The sequence below is a fragment of the Mus caroli genome, chromosome 6 (assembly GCF_900094665.2).
Source record: "Mus caroli chromosome 6, CAROLI_EIJ_v1.1, whole genome shotgun sequence".
Classification (NCBI taxonomy): domain Eukaryota; kingdom Metazoa; phylum Chordata; class Mammalia; order Rodentia; family Muridae; genus Mus; species Mus caroli.
The window spans coordinates 41,920,186-41,931,214 of record NC_034575.1 but is presented as its reverse complement, the minus strand read 5'-3'; the positions used below and the strand labels follow the sequence as shown (position 1 = coordinate 41,931,214).

Here is an 11,029-nt window from a genome sequence, read left to right as displayed (position 1 = left end):
AAGAAAAAAAAGATTTATTTATTATTATTATATCTAAGTACACTGTAGCTGTCTTCAGATGCACCAGAAGAGGGCATCAGATCTCATTACGGATGGTTGTGAACCACCATGTGGTTGCTGGGATTTGAACTCAGGACCTTTGGAAGAGCAGTCGGTGCTCTTAACCACTGAGCCATCTCTCAGCCCCAACTAGGCTTTTAAAGACACACACACACACACACAAAAACCAAACTCACTCTTTTTTTTTTATTTTGCTAAAAGAACTCATCTAACTCTGTGTTGAAAACTCATAGGCCATTCTCCTTACTTAGGCCATCATTCAAGCAATCTTCCTACCCCACTTCAAATTAGCTGAAGAGAATACACACTTTATTTGGTTTTTATTTTTCTCTTTCCTTTTTTGTGGCAGGAGTCATCATGAAACACTAAGAAGCATTGTACATTGCACATGGCTGCAGCCTTAACATAGTTCACATTTTCACTTTGAGGTAGGTCACTAAGTTGCTGGAGCTTAACCTGACCTGTGATCTTCTTGCCTTGGCCTGCTGTGTAGCTGAGACTATAGATCTTCACACCAGAACCACCTTTAAGGAGTTCTACATCGTTTGATTTGAAGACAATTTACTATTGTATTGACCTCAAGTAAAGAAATGACAGGTCAAGCACACCAATCTTGGCCCATTCTGGTGAGCACCTTGGATAGTAATCTTGGAAGCACCCAAGAGTTCATAGTAAGTTTGGTGTACCTTCTTCTGTCACCCAGTTTTGGGCATGTGGTCATGCTACATTTATAAAAAGCCATCATGTCCATGTGTATGTGGAAGCTAGAAGCCAACCTTAAGTGCCTCTCAGATGCCATCAACCTGCTTTGGGTTTTGTTTTGGAGACAGAGTTGCTCACATCTTGCAATATCAACTTCACCTTAGAAAATGTTTTTCAAACAAATAAGCTTCTAACATTTTGTAAAAGCTGATGATTTTTCTTGAACTGTACCTGTTCCTAATCAAGATTCATGGCTTCCTTTTCTTTTCTTTCTTTCTTTTTTTTTTTTTTTTCCATGCAGATGTTGTATTTATTCGTGGGTTCAGTTTGGAAGTACCTGACACAGAGCACTTCAGCCTGAGTGGCCATATTTCACACATGAACTGTTTACATTTCCCGACAAAAACATGATATTCTTTATCCCACCTGCCCACCCCCCCAAAAGACACAAGCACCCCTGAGCACAAGGCTGGGATCATCAAGGAAGCTAGAGTACTCAGAACTACCCACGTGATACCCCACCATTAGCTAACGAGGCTGGGTGGTCGTAAAGATTATCTGAGTTAAAGCGGAAGGAGAGTATGTGCCGTGGACCGCAATGATGTACTCTTCCTTATTCATGGCTACATGGCTTCCTTTTCTATTAAAAAATCATTTTCATAACTTGCATAGCTTACTTTTATCTGTCGAAATATAAGGTAACTAGGTTTTCTAGTTACCAGTTCCTAGCTATAACTGGATCCAGGATGACCTCACACTCCTGGGCTCCAATGATCCTCCCACCTCAAGCTAGTACTGTTAAGAGGCAGAAGAGACACACTAAAGTCTCATCTGCAATAATTGAAGTCTGACCCTAGATTCAATGTCCAGTACCAAAAACCAAACTAAACAACACTGATGTCTATATTTTAAATAAACATAAAGCACACTCTCCATGCAAAGGTGTTCATGTTCTCTATTCTTATACCAGTTTTAACTAGTGCTACACAAAGCCACACACTGTCTTTACTGCTGTACTTTAAAGTAGGGGACTAAACTTAAACCATGCTGGTGACTGGAACTAATGGCATAGACCTATTAATTCCAGCTACTATGGAAGGTAAGAAAGCTTACCTAACCTAAGCTGCAGCCTAAGGACAACCTAAGCTGCAGAGATAGTTCAAGGCCAACACATATAATTTCTAGAGACATTTTGGCAGGGAGCATGTTGGAAAAAAAAACAAAGAAATCAAAAGGGTTGGAGGTAAATTATAGCTCAATAGTTACTTTCCTACCATTACCAAGGCCCTAGTACATCTAACAATCAAACTGCAACAATTTCAGTATTTTTGCTCTCACATAACTTGCTTCACTTACTTGGGTATTGCTCAAGAAAGGCTTTCAAGCTCATCTTCAAGTAGCTTTAAAAATCCATTATCCATGTTTCCATGTGAAAATACACTTATTTTTTTAAAGATAAAGAATACTAAAACTACAAAATCCAGACTTCCCCCATAGTTTTAGCAGCACTAAGAATGTATTCACAAGGGGTTGGTGAGATATCTGAGCAGATGAAGGCACTTGCCTCATGATCTTAGATTTTCAAGTCCACATGGTGGAAAGAGAAAAACAACTCCTCAAAGGTCCTCTGACCTTTGCATGTATACTGACAAGGAAAATTTTTAATTCTGAAAAAGCAGTTAACAGGTTGATGAGTCTATTCATTATAAAGTATTAAAATCAAAACAAACAAATCAAAACTTTGGAATATCCAAAGTGATCTCTTTTATTAAAAACAAAACAAAATGGGCTAGTTCACTAGTTAAGAACACTTGTTGCTCTTCCAGAGGACCAAAGTTTGGTCCCCAGAACCCATATGGTGGAGCTGTTAACTCCAGTTCCAGAGCTAAGATTTAACACCCTCTCCTGGCCTCCTTAACACCAGGCATGTACACGGTGGACATATATTTTCTTAGTCCCTGTTCTATTGTTCTGAAGAGACACCAAAACCAAGGCAACTGTTATCAAATGAAAGCATTAACTAAGGGCTGGTTTAGTATCAGAGGCTCAGTCCATTATCATTATGGTAGGGAGCATATACAGGCAGGTGCAGGAGAAGTATTGAGAGCTACATCCTGATCCACAAACAGAGGTGGGGGAGTAAGGAGGAGAGAGCATGCTGGAGCTGGGTGCCTGGGCCTGGTGTGGGCTTCTGAAACCTCAAAGTTCACCCCCAGTATGGACACATTTCCTCCAAGGCCACACATACTCCAAGCCATACCTCGTAATCCTTCTAATCCTTTTCAAATAGTGCCACAACCTAGTGACTAAGCATTCAAATACATGAGCCTATGGGAGTCACTCTTATTCAAACCACCACATACATGCAGTAAAACACCCATATACATTTTTAAAAAAACAAAACAAAAAAATCTCTGTACAAGGCAAAGTCAATTATGTACAAAACATGTACAAAGCTAACACTGAAATGCTAAAAGGCAAAACTACTCTACCGGTTATGAGTTTTCTTCTTTCTGTATGTTTTGGGGCCCCTGATAATAGTGACCTACTTCTTTCTGCATAATTTCTTTCACCAAATAAGGTCTTTTCACCTCAGTAGACTATATGATGATTAATATTATACATTTTTGTGGCACATGTCAAAACCAGGGCAACAAAGATGGACTTCTTCCAGTATAAGGCATTTATTTACAAGAAGGAGAAAGCTGAGGAGCAGCAGCCAATAAGTCAAAGGCATGTAGTCAGAAAGTCTGTGGCACAAACTTAATGCTGACCATCAGTGTTCCTTTAACATTAACCCATAAGCAAAACTTAGACTTAATCCTTAAGATGGGAGAAGTTTATTACCCTGTATCCTCTTCCATCTCTCTCCCAAACCAGTCTCATACTTCCTAAAGGTAAGCCTGGGATCTGAATCCACTCCTACGATTCCACTTGGAACTGAGGAGTCTGCTTCATGGCTTACCAACCTCATGCTCATGCAGGATCCCAAACCTTCCCTTCTAGTTTGACCAGAGCAGGCCTTTTTCCAACCCCCAGGAAGGAAGATCTAAGTTCTTGTATCTTTTCTCCACTTTGTGACTTTAAGATGCCTATCAGGCACAGCTATTTTAGCTATTTTAGTGAGACTCTAGTGTATTTTGTATACCAACGGTATTTCTCCAGTGATATCTGGTGACAGTTTCTGTATATTTTATGCATATTTCTATATATCTCTCTTCTCCTAATTCCCATAGTATTTCTAATTTAAAGGATCTTTCACAGAAAACTGATTAAACAAACCGAGCAACTGTGTCAAGTAATTTTTAGTAAGTTTTATTGTTATAAATGGAGGCATCATAATTTAAACATTCAACTTAAAATGTATCTCCTATTATTAGGAGTTATGAACTACGCAAAACGAATTGGGAAGTTCAATTATCACCAAGAAAAGGAACACTCGGCTGCCCAGATGGCTCATCAGGGAAAAGGACCTGCCTGCAGGCTTGGTGACTTTATAAGTTTAATCTCAAGAACTGAATGCTACAAGTTTGTCCTCTGCCCTCCACAACTGTGTGGTGGCATGCCTGTGTACATATATGTGTACACACATACATACACGTACGTACACACACCTTTTTTTAAAGGAAAAGGAAACCTCCACTTTGAAGGTTATTTTAAATAAACAATAAAATATCAAAACATATTGAGCTTCATGAGATTAAGACTGTTTAATGGCAGGAATGTGAAGGATGACACAAGAATGAATGAGAACAGAAGACAAAGGAGAATTTGACCACTGGAATCAGGCTACCAAGTCAGACATTTAACCCTACCTATTAACACATGGAAAGGAAATCAAAAACCAAGTAACTCTGCATTGAATAAGCAGAATGATCTTCCTTGGCAGTGATTCTTCTATTACTATTTTCTTAGGATTTATGCTTTTGAAAATTATCTCACTGTCCTGGGAAATAGTTAGAGGACTTGCCTAACATACAAAGAGTTTGAGGCTTCCCTGGGTTCAATCCCCAACATCTTGCTCCAAAAACCGTCCAAAGAAAAACCAACTCACTATATTTTATCTCCAGTTGTATATCTATAAAAACATATGCAGTATAGAAAAATTAGCACAAAAAACTAAAATGAACAACTTCTTAAAGATAATCACTAACATGTACTTACTTTCCAAAATGCATACACTCACACTTGTAAAAAGTTTTATACAGCCGGGCGTGGTACCACACACCTTTAATCCCAGCACTTGGGAGGCAGAGACCGGCGAATTTCCGAGTTCGAGGCCAGCCTGGTCTACAGAGTGAGTTCCAGGACAGCCAGGGCTACACAGAGAAACCCTGTCTCAAAAAAAAAAAAAAAAAAAAAAAGTCTTATACATATTAATTTTTAGTATCTTTGTACTTTAATATTCAATATAGTATTACACAAATGCAAGGATTTACCTAAACAATGCCAATAACCCCAAACTGAAAATTAATGATAAAAATACAGGGGGGAAAAAATCACTAATCTATTGATCACCTTTTTATATTAACAAATTCCTTAAAAGCAGGCGAGCTATTTCAAGCTATACATCATTTTGAAAGTCTCTGCTACATTTTTTGCTCTTGAAAAATATTTAATTGGGGCTGAAGAGATGGCTCAGCAGTTAAGAGCATTTCCTGAGAAGCCAGGAACAGTTCCCAGCACCAACATGGCAGTCCTTAACTCCAATTACAGATCTAATGTTGTCTTCTACCCTCTGAGGTCACAAGGTCTCTTGGCCCAGGCACACATATGGGACGTACACATATGTGCATACAAAAACCCATACACACAAAACCAAATTCTTTAAAAAACTGTATTTATGGGCTGGAGAGATGGCTCAGTGGTTAAGAACACTGACTGCTCTTCTAGAAGTTCTGAGTTCAATTCCCAGCAACCACATGCTGGTTCACAACCATCTGTAATGGGATCTAAAGCCCTCTTCTGGTGTGCCTGAAGACAGTGACAGTGTACTTATATAAAACAAATCTTTAAAAAAAAATGTACTTAAAAAACTATATTTACTTATATTCTTTTTAGCAATGAGTAGGCATACTTCTCCATCTTCTCAACAAAGTGACTTATTTTAAAACATTACAGATTGCCACTTCTGGGAATACTGCTAGTGAAGCTCAGGATTTTTCATGTTTCCTATTCCAATTTTCCCACTTTTTTTTACCATAGGAGGAAATCTTTTTCCCATTAGTCTACAAGCCCCCTTTAATAGTATAAAAAAATAAACTCACTTGTAAAACCATTTCCTTAGTTTGTCATTTGCCTTTTATTCTGTTTATAAGATTTTACCATAAGGAAGTTTTACAAGTCTGAAGTAAATCAGTTCTTCATTAAAGTCTCTATTTTTGGTATTAAGTTTCTCAAACCTGAGACTTGAAATTGATACTTTCTTTCTGTTACTAATTTTTTTATAAAAATATTTTAAAAGACACAAGTTCACCTAAAATCACGACTATTTTACAGTGGTTTAATTACTTAAACCACTGCATACTTTATACATACTTAAATTGGTAGTCTATTTTCTAAAGTATTTTCTGACACACGCCTTTAAAAAATTAGCTTATTAAATGGATTTAAGAATTTGTGCACGGCCAATGAATCATAACATTACACCCAATTTAACAATAGCCCCAAAGTTCTACAAATGTTTATGTTTACACCATCACTGTCTACTCTCTAGTGTTTTCTGAAGGACCAGGAAGAAGAAACTCATTCTTGGGAACCAACCATAGTTATTATGTATGAGGAATTCTGTTGTAATGGTCAGACATCAATCCTTAAAGACTATTTCATTTTAATCTCTGCTAATCTTCCTTTAATTTCATATACATCACTTTCAAGGTGAGACCCTTGTTTAAAAGTTCAAGCTCTGGGATGACCATCTTGCTCTAACCTCCTACCTGAGGCTGTACACCTTCATAGCCTTGATGAAAACTACCCAAAGTCCAGGACCCTTCTATTTTCTACAAGGAGGGCTAAATGTCAGTACTTACACTTCACGTGGCTTTGTAAAGATTTGAAGTGGGAGGATGTACATAGATTTTGACATGAGCATTGTGCTAGGTATTAGGGTCAGATTTGTTCCAACCTGCCCCTAGGTAAAGTCAGTCTAATAGAAGAAACCACCAAGTATCATCAGAAGGTTAAGCACTGGGATAGAACCATAGACAAGACAACATGAGGCCCTACGGAAAGGTCCTAGACAGGATGGCAAAGCCAGCTTTCCTGAAATGAAGATGCCTGAGCTATCAAGTGATAAGAAAAAAGACATGATGTTAACCCAGAACAGATCAGAAATACAATCAAGCTGTAGTGTGAGTGGAAGCCAGAGAACAGAATCTTCCTTCTGTCCAGGTTTCCCAAGGGAAAAAAAATAAATACTATCAAGACTTTTCATAACCCTGGTGGTCAAACATGAAATGATATACTATGTTCTATAAGGTAGTTCTCCAATGTCTCATTGGTTATGTTCCCATGGAATCCACATATTTTAAGAACTTAGAGAAGTTAGATGGTATCACTTAAAAACTACCTTAGGTGCTTGCTGCCAAGACTAAGGAACTGCTGCCAAGTTTACGGAATCCCTGAGACCCACAAGATAGAGAAGAGACTATGAAGTTTGTCTTCTGGCTTTCACACGTGCACTATGGTGCATGCACATACATGTTTTTTTTTTTTAAGATGAATTTAGAACTGTCCTTTAAAATAGATGGTTAACAGCTTTTTCCTCCAAGCATACCTAAAAGATGAGTTCAAAATGAAACCACTGATTCTCAAAAATCAATTTATCCCATGACTTCATGGGAAAGGTAAAAAAGACTAGGCTTTGGGACTTATGAAGTGCTCAAACTTCAAGACAGTTATAACTTTGAGGCCCTAACAAATTAAATCTTAAGAATGCCAAGTAACTATTGTCTGACTTAAGGTTTGTTCATTTAAACATAATTTTCCTTGCTGAAATGAAGGTCCCTTATCCTCCCACAGAAACTTTTGGTACAACTGGGCTGGACTATCTTCCCAGCAGGGAACAGCCTTAAATACTAACCTGCTTTACTTCAAAGGCAAAGGGGTAAACAAACTTGTTTTTTAAAAAAATACTGACTCCTTAAATTAGAATGATTAATTTTAATTTTACAAACTGTTTAGATTTCCACAACTAAAGAAACCCTCAACCATTTTTTCCATAGGATACAATATATAGTTATGCAGGTGGAAGGGGGACACAAGAAAAATAACAGTTTCACTCTAGGGAAGCATGCAACATAATAGTAAACTTGCACTTTTAACAAGCTCAGCAGCAACAGTGACTATGTTTTCTGCAGCTAAAATGAAGGGGAGTAGTAAAACCCTAGGATTAGTCCAAAAAAAAAAAAAAAAAAAAAAAAACTCATTCATGGTACCAGCAAGATCATGTTCTATGTTATCTGAGGGTTACAAAGTAAAGTAGTCTGTGTCTTCAATGATTTCATAGTCACATGTATGGGAAATAAGCCTGCACTGACAAAATTAATTAGAGCAAGAAGGTGGAGTTCCCTGAACAACAGAGTCTATGTAATATCTAAAGACACCTGGCCAAATTAGCTCAGACTTCAGATGTATGTGACATACTAGGAATTTGGGCCACACCTTCCAAGGACCTGAAGACTCAGTAAAGATGTATCTTACAAACACCCTAGCATATTTAAAATTGGTTGTCTTTTAGGCAAAACAGTTTTTTAAAGATGATGCCAACGGGGAGGAAAGAGAAAGGTTAACATTTTTAGAAAGCGCTTTGGCCTTTTCTCCCAGGCTTAAGGCTTAGTAAGTGCTCCCCAAAACCTCCAAAAATGAGCAGAATATAAGATAAAGCAAGCCAGTGTTGTGTTGCATACTCAGAATTTAAAATGAGCTATAACTGTTTCAACTTACTATGGGAAGCAACAAATACAAGTTTTAAGTTAAAAAAGAAATCTTAAAGCCTTCTCAAACAAAGAAAGACCTCGTATCCTTATTTTTCTCAACTACACTGGCTTCTTCAGAGTGTTAGGTTTAGGTCCTAAAAATTGAAGTAAAAGGAGCTTAGTTCCTCTTTTGTCACCATAGTGCCTTTCTAAAACAGTAACCATTTATTCCATTCTTAGCTTTTGGCTGTTTTAATGCTACTCCAGCAAAGAGCAAGTACACACAGGGCAACTAAAAGCACTTGAACAACTTGACTGCATTTCGGCATGCGTGCCCTTACCACAAACCCCCAACGACTGTGAACTAACCACAAGTATCACCAGTGACCTCGTCAGGAAAGGGGAATCCTCCTTTTTTGGCATACCTAGCTCCCTTAACTTTGGGGATTAGGCTCAAGGAATGAGAGTGCAAGTGTTCCTTGCTTTCTTAGTTATCTCCTGAGTAACAACACAGTGCACAGGTGACAGAAAGAGGGGGTTCTCAGGGCCACGCGGGATTTAAGAATAGAGGCCCGCAGAGTCTACAGCCCCCGACTCAGTCCTCCTGGCCCGGTGCCCGGTTACCTTTGGGGTCAGAGCGCGCGCTCCCGCCGGGACCGGGGACGCGCCGAGGCCGCCGCACAGGGAGGGCCCAGCTCGACTGAGGAGAGCTGGCGGACGCCCGGGGGCTCCGTTCCTTTGGAAAAGCACACCGCATCCCGGCGCGCCTGCTCGGCCACGCTCCCAGAGAGAACGGAGCCCGGGGCACCACTGTTACCCAATAATCATGCCCCGCACCGTCGCAACAATGAGTGCCCCCGGATCCCCGAGAGCACGAGTCCCGCGGCCCTGAGCCGCCCCGGCCAAGCGGAACCCCCAGGGCCGAGGGGAAGGGAGGGGTGGCGCGTGAGGTGCCGAGGCCGGCGCCACAGGCCGCGGTGAGTCCGGCTTTTTCCCAGTGCGTAGCCGGGGCCTGGCCCTGCGAGTCCCGGCCCAGGCCGAGCCTGACCGGCCCGGTGACTCAGGCCGGGCCTGCCCGCTCCGCTCCGCCCTCGGCGTCCTACGCCCACGACTTCTCCGGCCCGGCCGCCATTCTGCCTAGCCGCGGCGCGGCGCCTCAGGCCTCGCCGGCAGCCCGGGCTCGGACGCCGCAGCCCGAGTCACTGCGACGCCGCGGCTCCGCCGTGGCCTGCGCTGCCTCCCGCCACCGCGGCCCGAGCCGCTACTCACCCGCATCTCCGGGCGCCCCCCGACGCTCGGGCGACGGCGTGTAGTGCTCGCGGGGCCCGCCGAGGTCTGGCCGCGTCCCTCAGCGCCCGGGCTGCCCCGCCTGGAGCTGCGTGCGACACGGCGCCCGCTCCTCCTCCTCCTCCCCTGCCCGCCTGCCGGCCCTCCTCCTCCCGCCGCCGCCGCCGCCGCCTGCACCACGCAACCTCCGCCCTCTCGCCGTCCCTCCGCCGCTCCCCGCCCTCCCGGCTTCACCGGCTCTGGCGACCGCGGGGCGAAGCCGTGGGGGAGGGAGGGCCCGAACGCACCGCCATCGGCGTCCGGGGAGGGGGAGCCAAGAAACCGTCGCCGCCATCGCCGGGCCTGCGGCGGCGCGGGAGGGGCACGGAAACGGCCCTCCCAGAGGCCCTGGTCGCCCGCTTCGTGGCAAGGACCCGCTTCGCGCGGGCATTTCTACCTGCGAGCCATGGCCTCTGCTTCCCAAACGCCGAGCCGGGTCCTGCCGGAGGTGCGGAATCCTCCGCCAGGTTTTCCCGCCGCCCTCGCGTCGGGGCGGCCTCTCAAGTGCCGGCTTCCCGCCACTTCGGACTTCTCGTGGAGGCCGAGCTGAGGCTGGGGGCTCTGACCTCTGAAGACACTTCCGGAAGCGGCTGTGGGAGAGGGGCTTCGAGCTCCCCCGCCCCTCCCCTCCATGCACCTCCCGGGAGCTGACATGGGTCCCAACTGCACTGATCCTGGCTGGTGTCTCCCGTCCCGGAGTTGAACCAGAGGCAGTATCCCCAACCGTGAGATGAGAAAGTCAAATGGGCAGGCGGACTCGAGAGAAAAGTGCTACTGCTTCACCGACACATCCCCCCCGCCCAACCCTTTCTACCTGCAGGCCTTGGAGATCCTCCTGCGGAAACCTCCAGCTTACACACATACCCACGTGGATGTGTGTCTCCCTCTTTAATACTTTTCTGCAGTGGCCTCCCTTCCCTCTTGAGAACCTTTTCACTTTCACTGTATATGGTTCAGTTAGGGAGAGTTGGGAGTTGCGATTCCAACCAGGGATGGCATGAAATAGTATTGTTTTTACATCTAGA

The 11,029-nt window shown here is 43.2% G+C and overlaps 1 protein-coding gene across 4 annotated transcripts in view; it reads right to left on the bottom strand.

Moving 5' to 3' along the window:
* Cul1 (cullin 1) overlaps positions 1–10,698 on the bottom strand; it is a 74,555-nt gene extending 63,857 nt beyond the window's left edge. The window contains exon 1 of one of the 4 annotated variants that reach the window (XM_021164540.2): positions 10,402–10,698. The gene's annotated coding sequence lies outside the window, so the exon portion shown is untranslated. Of the gene's footprint in view, positions 1–9,302; positions 9,854–9,947; positions 10,113–10,252; positions 10,342–10,401 lie in introns of those variants that run through there. The other 3 variants (XM_029478302.1, XM_021164539.2, XM_029478301.1) reach the window with 3 other exon arrangements.
* Positions 10,699–11,029: the final 331 nt, after the last annotated feature.